This window comes from Psittacula echo (assembly GCF_963264785.1).
Source record: "Psittacula echo genome assembly, chromosome: 6".
Classification (NCBI taxonomy): Eukaryota; Metazoa; Chordata; class Aves; order Psittaciformes; family Psittacidae; genus Psittacula; species Psittacula echo.
This window is the reverse complement of record NC_137743.1, coordinates 367,462-387,712: the sequence shown is the minus strand read 5'-3', so window position 1 is coordinate 387,712 and position 20,251 is coordinate 367,462. Positions and strand designations below refer to the sequence as shown.

The 20,251-nt window shown below is 43.5% G+C and overlaps 1 protein-coding gene and 1 pseudogene across 2 annotated transcripts in view; one reads left to right on the top strand and one right to left on the bottom strand.

Annotated features, from left to right (window-relative positions):
• The window catches only part of INPP5A (inositol polyphosphate-5-phosphatase A), a gene marked incomplete at its 5' end in the record, with an annotated part of 219,221 nt that overhangs the window by 78,192 nt on the left and 120,778 nt on the right, over window positions 1-20,251 (top strand). The gene's annotated exons all lie outside the window — the stretch shown is intronic.
• LOC308222443 (disabled homolog 2 pseudogene) lies at window positions 14,589-16,868 on the bottom strand (annotated as a pseudogene). The gene is made up of 2 exons: window positions 16,814-16,868; window positions 14,589-15,712 (listed from the first exon to the last, which is right to left on the bottom strand). The product of its transcript is annotated as a disabled homolog 2 pseudogene (transcript).

The window sequence follows — 20,251 nt, the reverse complement described above, 5'->3', positions numbered from 1 at the left end:
AGCAAGATTGGTTTTCTAAGGGCACCGGGCCCTTCATGATCAGGTAAATCATGGGCTGTCTGGCTGTGGGGCTGGGTGATGACCTGCTCTCCGCGCCGTGGCACTGCACCCCCCTGTAGGGTGCTGTGATGTGCACCCGGGCGGCTGTGGGGGCTGCAGTGAAGGTGAAGCTGTCATATCGATCTTTTTAGCACTAAAATATGAGCCACTTTACTCCGCTCCCCAATGCTGTGATGTGAAAAATAATAACTCGGATCCAAATTAAAAATATTGATCTCTGGAAGGTGTTGAAAGTAAATAAACACCTTCCGAAGTTTTCGGGTCAGCCGAGAAATGGTATTCAGCAATAAATGTGTCGGCGTGTCAGAATCCAGGGTTCTTGATCTGTTTTTCCTTTTGAATTGATTTTTCATTACTTACTTCCTGAAAGTGTTGGAATTTGGTCCTCCACCGTTAAATCCCAGTGTTTGGGCAAATTATTTCTTTGGGGCTTATGAGGTGCTCCTAATCCACTCGCTCATTGATTGATTGATTTTTGACTCAATAAACTTGCATTACCCTTGCTTTATTTAAGGCTTCCATCATAATTTTTTGTACATTTAGGCTTGACTTTTTTATTTCCTTCTAACAGATGAGCTGACATTGGTCTATCAAACATGTGGGAAAACAATTGCCACAAGGTTAATTTTATTGCTCGCTCCATGCATTTTAAGTAGGTGCCAGGTATTTTCCACTACAGGCTGATAAATTGCAGTTGAACCACTAAAGCATAAGAATGAACAGGAGCACTGTAACAACAGAAACCCCGTATAAACGCAGCACATAGCATGAGCGTTAAATGGATTATTTTTGCTTCATTGGTTTAAGTTCATTTTACGTGCAACCAGAAATAGGCACCTGTGCTATGATGAGCTCTTTACCTGTTCTCTGCTCGTGCAGTGATGCTGCAGTGGTGTGCACTGTGGTCGTGGAGGGCTTCCTGGTTAGTGGGATGGTAACATGCAGTAATGCATTTCAGAAAAGCTGTTCTCTTACAAACCAGCTTTAGGTAGCAAAGCATTTGTCGGGAGCAAATATACTGGTGTTACTATTCTCTGGCAACTTAGGAACCTGGTATTTAATGTGGCTGTAAAAGTGCCTGCTCTGCTCTTGAATAGGGTGGAAAAAGCAGAGTTGTGATGACAATGAGAGGGACTCCTTCCATTAACACAGAGGGGTTTCAGTCAGTGTTAAAAACCTGGGTTAAAATGCCCTGTAAGCAATTGGGTCTCTACCAGAGTCTCAAACCCATCCCAGTGTTCCTGCAGTCGCTGCTCAGACCTTGCAAGTTTTTGTGCATGTGAGTTGGCCTCTTAGCACTCCTCCTTAGATGTACTAGCCCCTGCCCCATGGTTCAAGTACAGGTAAGCTCCAGTGATTATTGTGCTTAATACGGGGAGACGTGGTCAGTTAAAAGGAGTAAAACTAGAGCTGCATGGGTTGCTGTTGGAGCTGATGGCAGTGCAGTCGTTGTTCACTTCCCTGGCTAGCTGCATTTCATCCGCTGATTTTTGCTTTTGTTCATGTGCATCGTGTTAATGTCTGGGCGCCGTGGAAGCAGCCAAGGGTATTTTCAGTTGGATTCTCTCAGATGTATCCACGTGCAGGAGTTTGATGAGAACTGGGGTTCATACTGGTTTATTGTTGTCGAGTGTGTGTCTGTCTGGTGTTGATGGAGTTTTTACACTCAAGTGCAAGTTCCTGGCTGACAGCTCGCGGCTCCTGCGGGGCACTTGTTCTGGGCAGTGATAATGATGGGGTAAGGGGGGCCATCAGTTACAGTGGACAAGATTTCAAATAAGGCTTCAGAGATGAGGAGTGAGCCTGGGCTGTGACAGGGTGTCCCATGAGGAGCCTGGGCACGGACCCTGGTGGGGATGCTGTCCTGGGAGGGAGCTGCGCCGTGCCCACAGTGGGGTTTGGGATCTGCTGCAGGGAAAGGACACAGGAAACATGAAGAGGTTCGTCAAGGGTATTGTGGTTTAATCAGCAATGCCCTGGAGGAACACCAATGGTTTGTTGATGTGTCAGGAGTCCGCAGCACTTGGGATCCCACCCCCAGTGTTTGTCACCTTTTGTGAGGTGAGGTGCTTCGGTGCTTTGGATCGTTTTGGGTGAGCACAAAAAGGGACCACCTTAACAGAGCGAACCCAAGCATTCACGGGCTGTGGCTCAAAAGGAGTGGGGGGAACAACTGCAGTGGATGATCTCCTTTCTGACTCTCCTGTTCCATTTCTGGCACAGAGCTTTGGAATCTCCTCTGCTGAGCATTATAAGCAAATTCAAGTTATAGGATTGAATGTTTTTAAAGAATTTCTAGGCATGGTGTAAGTCACTGTCATGCGCCAGGGCTTTTGGGCACAAGCTGTGGCCTTCTTCCTGAAAAGAGAAGGGAAAGGAGGTGGGAAGCGTTTAGCACTGGTTTTGCTGGGCTGCAGTTCCTCTTGCTATTTATAAGCCGTTAGCATTGGCAGGATGCACATTTAGATGTGCATATGTCAGCTTTTCTAATGGCAGCAGTTGGGCTGTTGCGAATTCGTGGTGGCGCTTATTGTGTTGTTCTGTTTCTGGTGATGTGGGACCAGAAGCAGCAAACGGAGCCACGGAGCCTGACTGTGCTGTGTTTGAGCTCTGGAGTGCAGGCTGCTTGCTGGCCATCACCAGCCACTGACAGCTCACTGTGTCCTGGAGGAGCCACTCTTAACGTACAGGATATGTCAGATGCTTTCAGACGCTTGTGATGAGGGAAGTGGAAACCAAAAGGGGTTTTTACTACTGTCAGCTTTGTAAATGCAGTTTACAGCCTGGCATTCTCCTATGGCATGTGCTAAATAGCAAAGATCCTGGGTTTATTTTCAGGAACACCTTTGGACTGTGAGTCAACTGATATTCTTAAGAGTTCGTTCATAAAAGGTCCACTTCAGCAGTCATGAAAATGAAAAAGGAACAGGTCTGTAAGAATGTAGGCTGAGAAAGCAGCAAAATAGTAAAACCCCAGGTTCTAATGCTCTCTTGGCAACATAGAGATAGAGAACAAGAAAGAAATAACGGTCTTAAAAGCATCTTCCTCTCTCATAACTTTGCAGTCATTGTCCCGTGGGTATATTTGATGGCTGTATTTAGCACAGCAGTCACTTAGACGTCTTTCCTTGCCTATTCAGAAGTATTTCCAAGTGGTAAAAGCAGTATTAGGTATTTTCTGACTCCTCAGAAGAGCTCATTATGCTCCGTGCTTCGCCGTGTTCTCTGAAAAAGTCATAAATCAAATTTGACAGTGCTGAGGTGCTCACACAGGGTGCCCAGAGAAGCTGTGGCTGCCCCATCCGTGGCAGTGTTCAAGGCCAGGTTGGACACAGGGGCTTGGAGCAAGCTGCTCTAGTGGAAGGTGTCCCTGCCCGTGGCAGGGGTTGGAGCTGGAGGAGCTTTAACGTCACTTCAACTCAAATCATTTGATGGTTCTATGAAACTTAAATATAAATAAATAAATAAAGGGCCCCTTAAACTTCTCTGTGGAAGCTTCCCCGAGCAGGTTATGTAAGAGCCATCGGGAATGACTTCAGGTTGGTCCTGCTGTGGTACCAGGGGAGAACCTCCCAAGCCAAATCCCTCTCTTTCTGTGATTCGGTTTTATCCAGAGGGTGCTGCTGTGTATTTGGGTGGTTCTGTTTTCAAAAATCTTTCTATTTCATTGGCAAAAAGGAGAACTTTGAATTTCATCATCCAGATTATACTAATGCATTGGTTTATAGTCATTGCAATACAAGGACAGCAGCAGCTGCTGTGACGCTGTATTGTTACCTTCATCAGCTCATGTTATCCGAAGCAAATTTCTGCTGGTTATGATAGCAAAAAAGCTGTTTAACCATTACCAATTGGTTCAGTTTGTCCTTTTTAAAATTAGTGTTTTGGCCAGAATGTCTCTTAGTTCAATCACTTGTCACTAGGCTTCCTGAAAGTAAGACAAATCCGTAAGTGATGTGTTGGTGAAGGTCTGACCAAGCTGTCCTGTGGTTGAACCGTATATCAAGGGAAGGGACAGGTATGATTGAATGCTGTGTTACAGCACCACACATGGGAAACAAATATTCGGCAAGGAGTCTATTGCTGAGCAAACTGAAAGATTGTTAAGCTGTTAAAGGCTTGTTAGCATGTTCTGACAGCAAAGCCCGCGAGCAGTGAGCGTAAAAAGAAAGAGCAAAAAGTCATAATGGCCAATTTGCGGTTTAGATTTGTGGTTCTGGGTACTCTGTGCTTTCTCTGTAAGGACGCTTGCTGCTCTTGCTGGATGTGGTGAGGAAACTTCTTCTGACACCCGTGAGCCTTCATTCCCTCCTTTGAGAGCCACCCCGACTGTAGAAGCGTGCTCAGGGCATTTATCAAGCTACCTTTGGTCAAACTGCAGGAAAGTCTTCGTAAGACAGGACTGGGGTTTTATCAAATGCCAGTTTCCTTTTGGTGTCTGACTGGGCTTTGCTGAAGGAGCTAAACCCACAGTGTTTGGGTCTGACATGATCATCTGCTGCTGCACCAGAGAGGGTTTCTCTGCCCAGGGCTGAGGCCTGAGGTGAACACCTTGTGCAGCTCAAGACAAAGACTTGCCGTCATCTCCATGGAGCCTTCTTACTGCATGTTCTAAATGAAACAAACACACACAGTAGATATGAAGATCAGATGAGGCTGATAATCTGTTAATGCTCTTTGGCTTTGCTTATCTTCTGCCAGGTCAATAAAAGCCTGATAGAAAAAAGTAAACCAATACTAGACATATTGTTAAAAAGAGAAGTTACTTTCAAACAGAGCAATCATGAGCATGAACAAATAGCAATTTACTCCCAATAATGTTGATTTTGTTCGTACGACCAACTTTGTTTCTTTAAAAGCTTAGCAAATGAAATTTTAAAAGCAAAATGAAGTTGAACACTTTCTTGCCTTCAGCAGCAAAGATATGTTTAATAGCTCTGACTGAATCTGTCAGTTATGGTGAATTTTACTGATGCTTTATTTCTAAAGCACCAAGATCCCTGATAATTAATAAGCTTTGTAAAGCAAACACAGGTCAACATGGGCATGATAAATGGAGCTATTATTGTACATAGGGAAACAATTAATTTTTTGCTCCTTATGGTCTGATGTCCATTAACATGCCCTACTAATAATGCACAACAAACAAGCTGTACTGCAGCTTGTTCAGGGTCTAGGTGATGTGCAGAGCATTCTACTCATCTGTTTCAAACACTGACTGAAGGCAGTGCTTGTCTGTGTCTCCAGCTAGCGAGTGATGAGTTCTCCCTTTGACCGGCCGGGTTAGGGAGCTGTCGGCAGCGTTCCTCACAAGGAGCTGCATCCTCTTAATGCCAGCACTGGGAAACGGTGCAGGAAAACAGCTCAGACTTACTCAATCCTCCTACCACGTTACTGCTTTTGAATACATGTTCTGTTAATTCAGCTGGCTGTAGAATACATGCAGGACCATGGAGTTAGCACTAGAGTCTGAATTCGGTTTTGGTGCCCCTTAACAGGGGCAGTGCTTTCAGATGTCAGTGCATATTATACCGCATAAAATTGTCAGCAGTGCTCATCGCGCTGGGGGTGAGAACAAGGTTCCTTCATCCTTCCCAACCTCATTCTAAAATACCTCCAAAGAATGTCTGATTTTTCTCTGTAAAGTCTCTTGGAGAGCAGTAATCTCTGGCTATGACATGCTTATCGCAGCTGATGGCAGCAGCCGAGGCTCTGTGCCTGTCACTGACAAGAGGAAAGAAGTATAAAGCCATGCTTGGAAATGCTGGGGGAATCCCAAGCTGCAGCAGTGGCTGCTTCCAGTGATTTGCTTCTGATCATGTTGTTCAGAGATCGCAGTTGGGTTCTGGTTCCATGCAGTAGCTTCAGAATTTAAAGTTTTCATAATTAACAGAGCAAAATATGAGCTCACAGTAACAGTCAATGTGTTTCCAGGTTCAAACCCACCCAAACCAACAAAACCAACCCAACCCTCTGGGTGTTGTCTCCCCCTTCTGAACACAATTGTCTTAGTTTTGAATCTTTCAGGAGAAAGCTAATTTTAATTAAAGCAAATGGAAGTGAGGACTTTAATTTGACCTCTGCCATGCAGCAGTGCCTATCCTTGCGGAGGCAGCGAAGTGCCAAGCCTTTAGTGCGTGCCTCCGTCAGCGTCCTTCATTGCCATTGCAAAATTCTCTTTGTGCTACAGGTAATGCATTTAATTTAAAAACTTAAACTTCTGTTAAAAGTTGAGTTATTTCTTTTTTTCTTCTTTGTTGTGAAGAACCGTGAACAGTCTTTGGTTACCTCTCAAGGTTCTTCTTGTGACGGTTCATCTAAGGAAGTTTGTGATGTGATAGATTTTCTGATTTAATGCTTGAGACACAGTAGATGTTTTAATTGTCTTCAGATACATTTTTCTTGTGAGTCTGTGGCAATCTGCAGTCTGCTTTTAAGAAACATTGATTGATGAATTCTGCTGTAATTTAAACTAAAAGTTAATAAGACAGGCATACACGGATCTGATGCAGGTTATTAGACCTGTAAGGCACTTTAATACATGCCATTTATTATTCAAAGAAGCGCAAGCCAAAAATATTTCATGCACACTAATAAAAATTCAATATAATTATTTCAGAGAACTTCAGGAAATGTGGACGGTCAGATCAACTGAATTCATTATAACCATGTCCAGTGACAGGAATGCTGAGTGACCCTCCTGGCGTTCCACTTGGTACCTCCTTTAGCAGGATGCTGTTACTGCCTGAACCTCCCTGCAGCAGCAGCTTCCCACTCTTCCTCCTTGTTGAATTAAGTCCATGGTATGGGGTGTTTCACTCCTGTTATCTGCTTCAAAATATCAAATATGGATGACTCTGCCCAGTGTTTTCCCTCAGTTGCTGTGGTTTTCTTTATCCTGGAGTCCTGGAGATGAGCTCGAATAGCGATAACTCAGCTAGTTTTTCAGCTAGTGGGGCTTGAAATACAAACTGAATCCTCTGACTGTCTCATAAAGTTTCAGGGGTTCTATTATTAAAATCTTCCTCTGAAATAATGAACGACTACAGGCTGTCACGGCAGGGGCTAGAAAGGCCAGTGAGCAGAATGGGCTGAGATTTCATCTGAGCATAGTTGAGTTTTATAGATCTATTTATGAGATCCAATACTGTAATGATGTAATTTTACTTGTCTAATAAATGTAGCTGTACAAGCGAAGGATAGCAAACATTTCCATTGTGACCAAAATCCTTTAAACTGCAGCCACTTTGATCTTAGAGCTCATGCTATTTAATAAATGCCGGCTATTCTTCTAACAATCACAATTATTTAAAGGGTTTTCAAAAGGGATAGAGCAAATCAAATAAAACAATTACTGTTGTATCTCATTCTGAAGTTAAGTGTATTTTTTATGTGGGTCTTGTTTAGTGTCTCCTCCCAGTTTTCATCCATTATCACAATAATTGAGTTTGTAGCTGGAATTAAATTTATCAAATTGTGTTATCCTCTTCTGAAATTGGATAGGTATCCTGGCAGTGGGAGCTAGAAGTTAATCTGCTTTGCTAAAGCCTCCAGTGGCACAGCAGCAACAGGATTGAGAAGGCTCAAACATTTTCCTGTCACCCTGGACACGATGTAATTTCTCCTCAATCCCTTGTGCAAATAATGACATTTGAATCGAGCATTAACAGGCTTAATTACTTTAAAATTGTCATTTTAATTTACACTGATATAGTATTGATCATACAAGCAGAGATTAAGCTGTTCACTGGAGCAGATGATGGGGAATTAAACATTAAAGGGTCCTCGTGGGGCTGAGAGGCCGCCCAGAGAGTGCCAGAAGAGGAATGATATTTCTCTGTAATGAACTGGCGGCATGCAGGGACATGAATCTTTGGCCTACTGGAAAAAGGGAAATAATGGGGTTTGGGAAGCATTTGCAGGTTATTCATTCGCTGCCATGCACCAATTCTCCAGTGATTCATCCACCTCACCAACATTTATTTATCTAGCAAATTCAGGAGCTCTGACCTTTCTGCTAAGTACATTTAACGTAAGACGGAGTGAAAGATTTCAGGTGTAACTTTTCACAAATATTAGTTATTGTTTCTTATTTCTGACTAATACTAAACAGTTATTTAATCTGCCATACATACTGCGCCCATTTGTACTACTCACAATGATCAAATGGACTTCATAAAAGGATCCAAGTGTTGTGGGATTAAATGAGGTCTCACAAAGTCCTTGACCTCATTTAGTTACAGTTGGATTCTCTTCTTTGCTAAACCTGAATTAAAGTTAATTTGAAGCGGCTGACACAAGTTTACCTGGAAGATTGTGCAGCTATAATACTACAAATGACGAGTAATCCTTGTAAGAACTCTAACATGAAAGTGTCACTGTTCTCATACAGAGTGTGCTTGAGAGCTCCAAGAAGATATATGGAAGATCTTAAGGCCAAAATTTTCATTTCCGTGCTCTGGATTTGTCTAATAATTCCTCTGAGCTGTGCTCAGGCAACAGGTATCGCCTGGTGATGATTTACTGCTTAAAAATCCAAACTCTAACCTGGATGCTAAATTATACAAAATCAACGTTGTGTTTTCATGTATAGCAATGAAATGGGGTGTTTTTCCTGTAAGCTTCTTTTCCTTTTTGCCTCACAGTGTAGTTTTGTCAGGGCTATCTATAAAGAGCAGCGTAACAAAGCTGGGTACCAGATAAGCTAGAGTGCTCAGCTGTGGCAATGTGAAATAGAGCATCTTCTCTGGAAACTGGCCTTTTCCCATTTAGGAGAAGGTAGGGCCAGATCCCAACCTACTGACTCCAGGCCTTAAATTCCAGCCTGTTGGTAAACGTTCCTGCAGAAATCCCTCGAAGTCAATGCCATCTGTGGGTTTATTGGTATAACTTCCTTAGGATGTCATTTCTCCTGCATGTAACAAAGAGGCTGCTCCTTAAAAGTAGGGAGGATGGTGCAACATGGAAAGATGGATTTTTTTTATTACTTATATTTTTTTCACTTAAAACAGGAAAATGTGTTGAACAAAAATAGAATGTATTGCTAGGTACAAAAAGGCACAGCTTTAGGTTCTGAAATACAGAGCAATGATTTCTGTTTGCTTTTTAAGAAAGCTTTCTTTGAAAGATAAAGAAAAATGATGCTTCTTTTTATCAGAAAGGATGTTCTGGTTGGGTTTGTGGGGGAGGTTCTGGGGTTTGGAGGCTTTTAATTACAGACTTAGGCATGTGCTTGTTTGTTCTCTTGTCCCATAGTTTACTTGCTGAGTTGGGTCTGGTAGGTTTTGGTTAAAAATCTTCCCATTTGTGATGATTTTTAATCTTCGCATATTTCCTGGGCTCTTCCATGGAGTGGGATGTGTTTTCATTTTGCAGCCCTGCTCCTGGGCTGCTCTTCAATTCCAGGTGCCAACATCAATGTTGAACTGTGCCAGAGAACACAGGTAAAGTAAGCAGTGAGTGCTAAGATGCACGGTAGGCTCCGCAGAGGTGAGGTGCAGTGTGGCTGGAGCGGTCCCTCTGCACAAGGGAAATGGGAAGGAAATGGCAGTGTGTGGCTGAAGAGGGGGCTGTGGACAGCAGGGAAAGCAGCCAGGAAATATGTTGAAGCTTGGCAAGGTCTGTGGTTATCTGGACAGAAATGTACATGGAGGGATGGGTTTGACTGATACCTCCAGCCTGTACAGCAAAACTGTGGCACGTTTCAGTTGCTTTCAGGATATTTTGTATTTCCAGTACTTCACCTGTGTGGACTAACAGGAACGTGACACCCTTGAAGGAAAGTGAAATGCACTGAATCATATTCTCAGCTGTATATATTTGATCACAAGTACTTCTGTCAGTTAGAGCATGCGCATGGTGTGACATACCAGTTTTATGGGCTCTGTGTTCCCTCACACAATCTTACAACTCTTAGGAACTGGGACCAAGTTACAGTATGGGCAGTATCTGCTGCATTTCAGACACTTCTGGGGGATGTGTACTGAGCACTCTCTGTTTTCCCAGGCTGTAATTAATGTCCTCGTTTTCCTGGGGCTGTGGGAGCAGTGTTGTCCCCTCTCTCCTTTACCCAACTGCACTCTGCATAGTTGGTTCTGTGTGTCTGTGTGTGCCTGTTATCTTTGGCTCGGTTACATGGGATATCTGCACGGTCAGAAAGACAAGATGCTGGTTTTTACATGTTAGTGCTGTAATTATGTCTTTCTGAATGAGTAGGGGTTTGGGTTTGTATTGAGTTCTTGCAGGATAGTATTTCTGTTGGGACAGATGCTGTATGTGCATGACAGTGCATGTTCTGGGCAGAGATAGGCCAGACACATGTTAGTGTTTGCAGGACACTGTCCTGGGCTCATCGTCTCCCCAATGAAGCTCCCACCGTCACATGCCTGTGACAACCACCCCAGGCTGTGCTGATCCCCTGCACTTCCAGGGTTGGGGAAGTCCATCCCCCTCCTCGTGCACCTTCACAAGGAGCCCGCTGGGAGCATGGCATATCCCTGGGGCTGGCTTCATGTCCCTCGCATTGGCTCTATGTCTCTATAAGTTAGCTCCGTCTCTCTGTAGGTTAGCTCCACCTCTCTCACATTGGCTCTCTGTCTGTATAGGTTGGCTCCACATCTCTGAGGCTGGCGCCATGTCTCTGGAGTTGGCTCCACATCTCTATAGATTGGCTCTATGTCTCTTGGCTGGCTCTGTGTTCACTGCACCACCAGCTGTGCACGTTGTTCAGCCCTGGTTGCACTGTGGGTGGGTTGTGTGCTTTGGTTATGAGAAGGTAACAGTCTATCTCCAGTTCTTCAGTAGGCTAATGGATCATTGCAGACACTGATATAGACATCTGAAATATAATTAAATGGCCAGAATGCTCTATTTGTCTAAACAAGACAAAGCATGGAACGGGTTCATTTGACTTGAAACACGTAATTAGCATAACCCTTCTGGATGCTTGTTTTATCATTTGCAATATAGTAAAAGATTGATTATCGTACTGTACCTTCTGAATTTCATTAATAGAATTGTTTTGTCTGCTTGATTAATATGTTGCCTCAACCTCAGAATAATCAGATTAAACTAGGTTGCCTTGTTCCTTTTGCCTTGGAACATTCTTATTTCCATACACTAACTTCTCACTAGTGCCCATGTGAATTGGCCTCAGTGCATTTTGTCACCTCTTCTGCATTTCGGCACCTGTCTGCTCTTGAACCTCTGCTGGAGGTGTAGAGGTGTTGCTGTTTGTGTGTATTTTCTGAGCTAATTAATTGCTGTCTTCTAAGTTTAAGCAATGGGGGATGAAATAGGGTGTTTGCACTACAGGTCCTGTGACAACTACAGGGTCTGGTATCCATCTATGTCAAAGCCTTCCAGATATTTTGAGTATTCCTTCATATCATGGATCCCCAGTTTTGAACATGTGAGCCATAAGTCATTATAGGTTTGGTTTAATTACACAGTATCACAGTATGCTAGAGATTGGAAGGGACCTCAAAAGATCATCTAGTCCAATCCCCCTGCCGGAGCAGGAAATTGCTGTCTTATCTTCGAAAAAAACCCCAAATTACACTAAAAGATGAAGCCTTGGTCTTCTAGGAGTTAGCATTAAAGGTTTTCAGTTGGGCAGTAATGTTTAGCGTTCACATGTTTGTGGTCCCTCAGTTATCAGCTGCACTCATCAGTGACATCCCAACTGCTAAAGAGGTTTTGTTGCACTCACACCAAGTGACCCTGTTTAAAGGAATGTTTCTTTTCATTGAACACATGTAGCAGTAAAACCCATTCAGCAAATCATCAAGTCCATCAGAACTGAACTAGAACTGGGACAGTCACCATGCAGAGCAAAGGCTGGGTCCTGGATAAGCAGCGTGCCTGGCCCCTGCTGTGCAGGGGAGCTGTGTTTCCTCAGCTGACCAGGAGGACACAGGCTGTTCCTTTGGGGAAAGGCTTGCAAGAATCCATTTGTGAAAGCTAGTTTCAGTTCTGAGGCTCACAGGTGCAGATTTCACTTGAAGCTGTCATCATCTGTGTAACGTCATAAAAGCTCTCAAATGTGAGGGCTGCATTGTGTTTTCTTGCCTTATCTTCCATTTTCTCAAGAAAGGAGCATTTGCTGCTTGATTGGGGAAATTTAGGCGTGGTAAAAAATAACTGAGGCCGTAGAAACCAGTAAGAGTGCCACATGTGTCCTGTTCCTGTGGCTGAGAAGCCAGCAGTAAATGGTGGGGGGAACAGTCACCTGCAGATTCCTGCCTTCCCTAAAGTCCCTGAAGATGTGAGAGGCTGAGCTGCAGAGCCTGGACATGCCGCAGGGTCTGAAGGCTGGAAAACCATAAATGTAAGAGCTCTTGAATCTTCCAGTAATTCTGCCCATGTATGTGAAAAAAAGCATTTGAGAATTATCACAGAATCCCAGCCTGGTTTGTGCTGGAAGGGACCTTAAAGCTTCTCCATCTCCAATCCCTGCCATGGACAGGGACACCTTCCACTAGAGCAGCTTGCTCCAAGCCCCTGTGTCCAACCTGGCCTTGAGCACTGCCAGGAATGGAGCAGCCACAGCTTCTCTGGGCACCCTGTGCCAGTGCCTGAGCACCCTCACAGGGAAGAGCTTCTGCCTGAGAGCTCATCTCAGTCTCCCCTCTGGCAGGTTAAAGCTATTCCCCTTGGCCTGTCCCTTTGGGCCCTTGTAAAATGCTTGGTATATGTATACAGTTCGTCTACACACAGGCATGCATAAGCAGATGTAGAAAATACATGAACATTCAAAATTTCTTAACTACAAAACGTGAATGAAGCATAATCTTATGTTCCAGGATGAAGATTTAAGTTTCTGTCTACCTGGGTTCGTGTTGGAGGTTACTAAGTGTCTGAGTCATTGAACTTCATGACTGCATTCATCACAGCTTCCTAGGCTAATAGAAATTCCTTCCCATTAAGTCAATAAGCATGGTTACATCAGACAGCAGTGCTGTCTAAAAACGAAGATTAATGTCCATCATAAAAATGGCATGAAGAGACAACTTGTTTGATTTATACAGACTGTTTTTGTCTTCTGAGTTTTAAAATACAATTCAAGTTATTACTTTTGTCAATATAGAGCTTTTCTTTCTCACTTCCACTGTTACTAAAACATTCCACTTAAATGGCGAGTTCTTTTTAATTCCAGTATGAGCGTGTATCACAGTATCACAGTGTGTTAGAGATTGGAAGGGACCTCAAAAGATCATCCAGTCCAATCCCCCTGCCAGAGCAGGAACACCTAGATAAGGTTACACAGGAATGTGTCCAGGCGGGTTTTGAATGTCTCTAGAGAAGGAGACTCCACAACCTCCCGGGGCAGCCTGTTCCAGTGTTCTGTCACCAATTTTTTTTAAAAAAAAAAAAAAATCAGAAAAACCTCCGACACACCAGCAATCCCCACTGACCAAGAATGCAGCTGTTATAGTCAGTTATAGCCAACTGATCTAGAGATCTGTTAGTAAAGAGATTCCTTAGAAAAGGCAGTTTTCAAGAAAGGGAGACTACCACACATTAATGGCACAGAGGTGGTAGATCTGTTCATGAGGAATCTAGGCCTGGTATGAAGCCATGATTGTCTTTTTGCTTTCTAACACACTGGAAACATGTCACACTACACCGTGTGACAACTGAAACTGAGCAACATCAAACACATTCACTGAGATACACGCAAGAAGCCTATCTGCTTGTTCCATTTGTCTGCCAAGCCACATTCATAGAAAAGTAATCCTAGTGGATTTCCCCCTCTGAAAAAAAGATCCCCATATTAGCACCAAAAGAACAGTTAGTATCCATGACTACTTCAATGTTCTGCAAGAAGTGTTTCAGCTTATCTGACCCTACAGCGTAGACCTCTAATACTCAGGACTCCCACAGCTCTGTTACAGACCCCATAGTTAGTCCCTTTATTAAACATTCATGGTAGAGTGATAATTTTACTGTTAAATACACAAATATTAGATTTATTATTTTTCCTTTCCATACAGTTTACATCTTTGGCTCAGAGACCAAGTCATATGACCAGTCACCAGTTAGAGCTCAGTAGTATCCACTTAACTGGGTGCTGCTGTGTTAACAGGCAAGTGACCTAGATGAGGTTGTGGAACTTTAGCTACTAATTCAATTCCCTTCTTCACTTCTTCCTCAGGTACATTCAGTTCCTGTATTTTAGGACAGTAAGTGCTATAGAAAGAAGAATTGCAGTGACCATGTTCACAAGACCTAGTGTTTCTAAGCTCTTCTCTGGAAAACTGCAAAGAACTAAAGTAAGATTAACATCCACCAATTTGAATTTGGGTCTCCAAGTCAAACTCTAGTCCAACTCTCCATTTGCTTTGCCCTGAATTATCATCTTCACAGCATGTTCTTTGAGAGTTTGTGTTTCAATCCACCTGGAAGTATTTAGATTACAGACATCATGGAACAGCAGCAAGAGTGGCAGACAGCAAAGTGAAACATAGAAAAATCATGTTGAGAAGAGATCCAGTTACTCCATTTATCCTTGTCCAGTTATACCTGATCTATACAAACGGGTTGCCAAAAGAATTGCCAAAAGAATCAAAAGGTGGTTTCTGAGATTCTCTAGGTGAGGTACTGAAAAGGTCTGGTTTAGCTTGACTTTCAAATAGGACATCAGTAGGCAGCACATTTTGCTGGGGAACAGGCTTCGATGGTTCTGGAAGGTTTTGCTGTTCTCTTCTCGCTGGTACTGCAGGTGGCTTTGTCAGCTGGAACTCTTTGAACATTTCCTTGACATCCTTCATCTCTTTATCACCAAGAGGATCCAGAGCAATAAAAGCATCACTTTCTTTCTTGGAAAGCTCCTTCTGAGGTGCAGTTCTAGGTGGTGGCTGAGGTGGGCTGGTGGTTGTTGTTGGCATGGAGGGCAGTACAGACTGGATCTGAGCAGGTAGTGCTGAAGACGGGAACACGTTACTCTGGAACAGATTTACAGCACTAGATTGCTTCACCCATGGATTAGATGGTATTTGTGCTGACTGTGCCCAGAGACCAGACAGCTGAGAGGCTGCTGGAGCAAAAGGTGCAGGCTGGCTCCAGCTTGGCACTGTTTGAGTACCAAAGGTAAATGACTGAGTAAATCCTGTAGACTGAGCAGGCATCACAGATCCAGGAAAGACTGAGGCAGCCTGGGTGAAGGCAGTTGTCTGTGTACTCCATGGTGAAGTTATTGCCCTGCCACCTAGACCAGCCAGTGGAGGTGCTGTGGTATGATTTGTTTTGAAGAGATCCAGTGGCACAGGTCCTGTTTGTGCCACAGAGGTCAAGCTAAGGCTCCCTTTAGTTGGCACAAAGAAGTCCGAGCTAAATAAGTCATCTGATGCATTCTTGACAGACCTGCTTCCTCTTCCTGGCTTGGTGCTTTGTGGTGGTGGGCTAATTGTTATGGGCTCATGTGACATGAATTGCATATTGCTTTCAGAATCCAGCTTTACTCCATTCTGCAGAGATACTCCTTTGGAAGGGCCTTCCACAAACAGGTTTGACAGGGTTTTAAGAGCACCATTCTGTTCACTCTCTGGTACCTCATCTGGAGTTTTTGCTGCAGATGACTTACTCTCAAGTGGCCACTGGTATGTTAGGGCTTCTTGTTTGCTAGTTCTATTAGAGATCTGGTCAAAGATCTCTAATATCAAAGATCTCTGGTCAAAGGTGTAGGATGGTAATCCCTACCTGCTGGGGACTGACACTACAGTTGATGGTGTCCTTCACTTCTTTGAAGGAGCTTTGGTCGGTTGGTTTATTTTTCGGTGGTTTGTTGGGTTTTGGGGCTCTCTGATTCATCTGTTGCTGTTTGGATGTTGGTGTCCGTTGATTTGTTGTCAAATTCAGATGTAAACCAGCAGCCCAGCAGCTCAGTGCGGCTCGTGAGCCTGGCTGACCCTGGCACAATCCAGTGGATGCCTCCATCATCTGAGCTGCTGGCAAAGCCACCTCCTGGTGCCGGTGCAGAGCGGCCCTGGCTGCCACCTCCTGCAGAAGCATCGGTGGCACGGAGCAGGACCATGTCTCCAGTGAATGCTGCTGGAAGCTGTGGTGAAGTTGGGCCTCAGCTGCAGGCTTGAAGGTTTTTGGTTCTCATCTGCCACGCTACCTTCTGTCAGATTTCATGTGATTGACAGCGTGTCACAGAGCCAAAGCTTTGTTTCTACCATGGTCCTTTTGTTATTAATGGATCACCTTCACAAAGGGCAGTACCATGTTATGCTGTTCTTGAAATGCCTAAATGTGTTTTATTTACCATTTACTAGCTCAAAGCTAGAAAATAATGGTAATGTTGTCATGATAGCAAGGCCAAAATTAGAATTTGAGCAAGGCAGTGATGATAAGTAGTAAAGGAACTGATCTTAAACTCACTTCCCATGTGCTCTCTGGGGACATTTGGGTTTGGTTTTCATTTTTAGTTATTGGGATTTTTTTAAGTCAGGCATGGGTATTGAAATGCTGCCTTTCTGGGGGGAAAAACCCAACAGGAATTAAGATGGGAAGCCTTTGAGCACAATTGTGTTGTTTCTAGCGCAGCATGAATCCCTTTGGGGCAGTTCAGTAGCTGAAGGTTCATCTGAGACTTTGAAAGGTAAAACATTAATAGAAATGATGAATTACGCTTCCAGGCAAGATCTGGCAAACATATTTGTAACATTTTCTTCCTAAGCTGTTTGTGGTGTTTTCTTTGTGAAATGAGCTTTTGCAGGAGGACAGTGGCGTCCTTCCAAGGTCCTCCTACCTTGAAGCTGGATCCCTGGTATGCCCGGGGAGCTGGCAAGTTGAGGGACATTCATCCTGCTGCCTTGTTTGTCTTGGTGCTCTCTCCAGTGTAAGTAAATCAGAAGGTGTGAGCCAGCATTTACTTTATTTATCTGATGTCTGCCTGGTGCATGGGGAGCCTCACAAAATGAATTACCTGCTTAGGGGCAGAACATCAGCGGGTGTCTTCCCTACATTAGTAGAATTGCTGGAATCTCTTTTATTAGCATAAAGGAATGTCTTTGGGATTCTCATGTTGAGAAGGTGCATTGCTGGAGGCCAAGCGTTTGCTCAGTCTTTGCTTCTCATCATTGGGTCTCTGAGACTAGTCGTGTCTCCCATTTTTAAAACAAGGAGGAAGAGTAGAAACAGGCCACAGTGAACTTCTTTTTATTCAGACTTTTTAGGATGTTGAGACAAAAGAGCTTTAAGGATTTCTGCTGTTTGCTGCCTGCGTGACCACTGAATCAGAGGCAGTTTCTGGGGTTTTAGGGAATTTAGTTTGCTCCATGGCTTGCCTGAATTGAGAGAGAGAACGGCTCTTGTCAGTCATCACAGCGGTGGAACCTGCAGGTCTGGTGCAAACTGCATGCAAGTGTGCAAAATACTTGTTAATTGTAGTTAGGCAGAAACATGTTACTTGAAAAATATGATTTAATTGCCTTAAAGCATTGCACCAGATAGAACAGGCACTTGCGCGGCTTGAGATGCGGATGTGGCTATTTAGGGGTGCACAGGGTATGTGAGCACTTGGTTGAACTTCAAACCTGGGCTCCATGCTGTGCCAGGAGTTTGCATCAGTGGCCCCAACAGCGACTTTAATTCTGCAGATCAGGTACAAAAGAGTCCTCACAAATGTACGGAGCGAGCTCGATACTGACATTGGAAAGATCAATTAAAGCTTTTCTCTAATTGTCCCCAGACATGGTGAGCTCCAGTTGAGTGGCAGTAGGTAATTTGTAAACTGGTTAGGTTCATTGTTGGCCATCTCTTAGAATTGATTGTGCTTTAATTCACTTACATCTGTCATGCGTGTAATGTGATTCCCAATAAAAATTACAGAATTTTAATTGAAATTGAAAAGTTCTGAAAGGTAGAAATATAAATAAAATATCTATTGTGTATGTGCATGCTCCAACTTGCATGGACGTTCTGAAGAGATTTTAATAGCAAGGCAGGTTTTCCACATGATTGAATTATCAAGTGACTTGACCGAGTATTTAGATTGGGAGAGCATAATTTGGTTTATTTCATAAAGAAAAGCTTTACATCTTTATGTCCTTATTGATTTGCCAATACTATTTAATGAGTTTCAGTTCACAAAAGTTACATTACATCTTTTGGATTGGTAAATGCAGTCTTCTCTTGGAAATTAGACCACTTGAGGAAATAGCTCAGCATAGTTTGAAATGAATTATCACAAAGTGGTGCTTCTAAATGCACTTGAAGAAATGCAACATGGCAACAGGCGTTGTGTTATTTTATGTATAATTACTGGATATAATTCCAGGAAAATTATTTTCTTTTTAGTATTCGTGATGGTTTCTTGTTCGCTGAACCAAACCTGCTGGGTGTGTGTTCAGTTATGCTCTTACTGTAGTTTATATACACTGAAACACTGAACATTTTTTTTAGGATTCTTCCTACTTTGATTTTCAATATTTTAAATTAACTTAATCAGAGTAAGCTTAAATTGTGTTATTATTGCTGCTTTGTTTTAGGTCATTGTAGGGTTGGAACTGGATCACCTTTAAGGTCTCTTCCAACCCAAACCATTCTGTGTTTCTATGATTATACCCTTATGGAATCAGTGCAGGAACTGGTGCAAAGGATGCAAGGGCTTATAATATCATATAAATCATCTCGCCTTTCAGTGAGGTGAATCTCTTGGGAAATACAGAGTTAGGGCCCTTATAACCAATAATAATTAAAAACCTTATAATATGCATCTTTGTCTCTTGCTGCAACGGCAGTGTACAGGGTAAAGACAGTGAAGGTTCATTGCCCTGAATCTGTTTTAGCTGCTCAGTGTTGATGAAGTAACACTTCTGATTCTTAACTACTGCTCTGCAGTGATGTCATTGGATAAAGGAAATAAAAGGTGAAATGTGTTGTATCGAGTCAGTAAAAGTCAGGAGGGATTCTGGTTTTTAAATAGGGGCAATTCTCATTGTGCGTGTTGCTCAGTACATAACTGTGCAATATACGTGAGCACTGGAAGCCTTACTTGTTTGTGGTAGTTTTGGAGAGTTCTGACTTTCTCTGCATGTGACATTGAAGCCTGAGAACACGGGTTCAGGGAGGGTGTTAAGAGGAGGGTTCACGTGATGCCCACAGCCAGGTACCACTGCATCTTGCTCTGTGTTACCGACGCACTGGATTTCCCTTGCATGTGTCCTGCAGCTGCCCTAGTTCCCAGTACCATTGCATTGAGTGAAGGTGTGGGGTTTGTGCGCCATGGTCTGGAGGCACAGGTGAGGTTTAACAGTGATGGCAGTTGTTTGCAGGGCCCTGGCTGGGTGAACGCTGCCGATGCAGTCCCACTGTGAGTCACAGCCCCACGGGAGCAGGGTGTTTGCTCACGGCGTGCAGGGCTTTGGTTAATCTGGCTCTGCCTCCGTGCCGTCAGCAGCAGCTTCGGGCTGTGCGAGTTTGCCAGTAACAGGTACTTGATTTGCAACTGCACTACATGTGTGATTGGACGGCTGCTCAGGAAGCCTGTTGTGGAGGTACCAGGTCTCTGTACCTGGGCCAAGAACTCAGAGCAGGATAGCTGAAATTACTGATCCTGGCTCAGGGAGCTTGCCGTATTGTTACATTTTCCTTCCTCTTCCCATGCAAGAATGAGGATCCGATGATTTCAGTGTCCTCGAGGTGGATGCCCTTGCTAGAAGCTGTTCTGTCCCTCAAACCTGTGTCCCTGTTTTGAGGCTGTCTTGTTACACTGCAGTTCATCTTTGTTATGGTAATTTAAAAATTTAACAGGTTTATTAATCCTGCAGGATTTATTATAGTCAAACATGAGATATTATTAAGTTGCTATTGTACAAAGCATTTACCCTCACTGCTGGAATGACTTGTCCTCTGCGTTGGCAGGCACAGAAACATTTATTTTGTTTCTTAATTGGGAGAGCTGCAATCAGGAACCATGACAGGGTTCAGCTCCTCGGTGTACAGCATGCCAGGTTCCATAGTGCAGGCTTTATAAAATTCTCTTTAATTCAGGAACAGAATATCATTAACTTTGTAAGTGGATGAATACAATGGACAAGCAATTTAATTAACTTCTAACATTGGATGTTGGACAGGAGACAAAATGAAATTATGCACATATTTCTTATGCAGGCAGTCAACCTTGAAAGGGGCTTGATTGTGATGGGTCAGACAGGGGGACAGCTTTGTCCAATTATTTGATGTT